At 38.5% G+C, this 3,104-nt stretch overlaps 1 pseudogene; it reads left to right on the top strand.

Moving 5' to 3' along the window:
* The first annotated feature begins 295 nt into the window (after positions 1-295).
* Positions 296-826, top strand: LOC146858441 (small ribosomal subunit protein uS15 pseudogene; annotated as a pseudogene).
* Positions 827-3,104: the final 2,278 nt, after the last annotated feature.

Raw genomic sequence — 3,104 nt, 5'->3', positions numbered from 1 at the left:
TAGCCCAATCATTGCCTCCGGTCCTGATATAGATTGAAAAATGTCCTAGCTATCGTAACCGAAAGTTTCAATTCTATTAAGGGCTTGGAGGCAGGGATTAGCCCACCCATTTCTAGAACACTTGATTCTCCCACCCGGTAGTAATTACAATTGAAGGATAAATATGTTCTTAATGATGATATATGGTTGCCATGATGATGATTTTGATATGATATCTAGTTTGTGGTGTACTTTCAGAATATTTTCTCAGATGTTTACACATACGAGTGTATGCAATAATGAGATCATCCTTTTTTCCTCCCGCCGCCATCATGGGTCGCATGCACGCTCCCGGAAAAGGCTTGTCCCAATCTGCATTGCCGTACAGGCGAAGCGTGCCAACTTGGTTGAAACTCACATCGGATGATGTGAAGGAACAGATTTTCAAGCTGGCAAAAAAGGGTCTTACTCCTTCCCAAATTGGTGTGATTCTGAGAGATTCACATGGTGTTGCTCAGGTTCGCTTTGTTACTGGCAACAAAATCCTGAGAATACTTAAGTCCAAAGGACTTGCCCTAGACCTTCCTGAGGATCTGTATCATTTGATCAAGAAGGCTGTTGCAGTGCGCAAACATCTTGAGAGAAACCGTAAGGACAAGGATGCTAAATTTCGTCTCATTCTGATCGAAAGCAGAATTCACAGGCTGGCCCGCTATTACAAGACTAGGAGAGTGCTACCACCAAACTGGAAGTATGAATCTTCAACGGCTTCAGCCCTGGTAGCATAATGATTATTTGTTGTGCTAAATAAACTTTTCAACTGAACTACAAAAAAAAAATAATAATAAATAAATAAAATAATGAGATCATCTACATTCTTACATAATTCATTTGTTTCTCAGGAACTGATTCAAATAAACAGGAGTGATACTGGAAGTGATCGGCTGGCAGGGAGAAAGGAGGATAGAACGTCGCAGAGTAATTTTGAGAGGACAGGGTCTGCTCTGATTGGATAAACTGTTTGACTTTGTTTTATTTCCCAAGGACCTAAGGGAAATGTAGCATCATGTTAATACAGACTTTTAATTGCTGGTGGTTAATAAAAGGGGAAGAAGTTGAAGCCTAATCCTCGCCTCCAACTCTTTAACAGAATTGATTTCAGTTAAGATAGTTAGGACATTTTTCATTCCAGTGTAGAGCAGCTAATATTAGTGCACATTTTAATTTAAACACACAAAGTGCTCTCATTACAGTTCAAAGTTTCTTTTTCTCCGAAGGTTTGGGATGGTACATTATTATTGGTGATACTTTTAGTTTTTCCTTCCAATAGTGTTGTCTTCCTATTCAGAGAGATCATAGCGGACTATTAAAATCGGGATCTTTGTACTTTAGAGCAGATGGGCACACCGCAAAATGTTCTAGGATTTACTTCTGATAGTTATAATTCTATTAAGGACATGGAAGTGATGATTATACTCCCCCTTCCCATTGCTTTTATTAGCTTCCTCAAATGACAATAAAAACCTACAACTCCCATGTACCATATTATTAAAAGCTACACATGTGTAACCATAAATTCACCATACTGAACACTTGAGGTCCATAAGAGGGCCTATTTTTGACACATCTCCCTCTTTACTTTGCTGCAGAGTGAGAAGATATCATAAATCAGACATTACTCCTGGGTCTGCTTAATCTCCTCTCCTACAAATAATTAATTGGTAGGGCATTAAAAACACCTGTGATTAACATCAGTAAATTGTAAATATCAATCTAACCATATTGTATATCAAGAAGCACATTTGTTTGTATTTTCGTTGGTGAAAGTAAACCTTGACTCTGTGTACTTAATAGAATTAAAACTTTCATACACGAAAGCTCAGACATTTTCCATTCTATGCCAGGATTAGAGATTAAGATTATGGTAGTTTAATGCTTAGATATCACCTGCAACACCATCAATGGGCTTGGCTAGAAGCAGAACTTTTTACATATAGATTTCTGTTACCAATCTGCTGCCCTCATGATTTCTAACATAACTGTGCCAGAGAAAGCAGATTTAGGCGCCATGATTCTGCTGACGGACTGACATGTAAAGTTATCCATGTTGATCCCAGAAACTGACGGTATTTATTTTACCCACTGAGCTGTCTTAACACCAATCTAATGGACTTCACATAGGATATTTATTTATTTAACGGTTTATATAGCGCCATGTCACTGGTAGATATTAAAGTGCTTTACATAGTAACAAAATGCATTCTACATGTGAGATTCGTGATTAATAAGCGGGACTGGGGCAGGCTGATGGAGGAGGGTGGGGAAGAAGGAGCAGATTGAACAAATAAATAAGCAGGGAAGTTGTAAAAATGACATCAAAAGTCTCAAATAGAAAAGAATATGAAGTCTCTTTGGTGTTTGTTGGAACAGTCTAAAGACCTTAACTGCTTTACTAGAATTAGTTCTGACATTAGTGAATGCTGGCCAAGTCATGCCCCTAGTTAATAGAAATGTCTTTTTAGAATGGCAGGATGTTAGGTGTTATTTTCTGGTGAAGAGGTAGAACGTTCCTAAAACTTAACAGTGTCTCTGAAGAAACATTTCAGTGCTTGGAAAGATATGAACACGTTCCTAGATGAGAGAACTCTTACTCCTAGTGTGTCTTAATCCTTTTGAAATGGACAGGAGATCAGTTAGGTTGCTAGGTTTGTGACAGTGAAGAGATTTGCAGGTGAGGTAAATCATTTTGAACGTAATCCTTGCCTTTAGATAAAGCTAATGAAGTTCTCTTAAGTTTGGAGATATTGTTTTTCATCTGCAAGAAGGCACGCTATGGCCTGTAAAACAGCCTTTACTGGGAACAGCGTGTTTTGCTGGTCGGCCAGCTAGGATGGCATTTTATGAGTCAATTCTGGGTAGTACGAGTGTGGGTTGCTGTTCTTAGTTCATTGTAGGAAATAAGGTGTCTTATTCTCTTTAATTGGCATAGATGGTGAAGTGCACCAGTGTGTTTATGTGAGGAATCATCATGAGGGAAAGGTTGATTGTTAAACTGTAGGATCTGGCACAAAGCCGAAGTTTGCTAATTTCACAATCAGAGAAGGGTCAATTGTTTTGTTGGATCT

The sequence above is a fragment of the Triturus cristatus genome, chromosome 3_2 (assembly GCF_964204655.1).
Source record: "Triturus cristatus chromosome 3_2, aTriCri1.1, whole genome shotgun sequence".
In the NCBI taxonomy this organism is placed as follows: Eukaryota; Metazoa; Chordata; class Amphibia; order Caudata; family Salamandridae; genus Triturus; species Triturus cristatus.
This window is presented reverse-complemented; position numbering and strand designations above follow the sequence as displayed.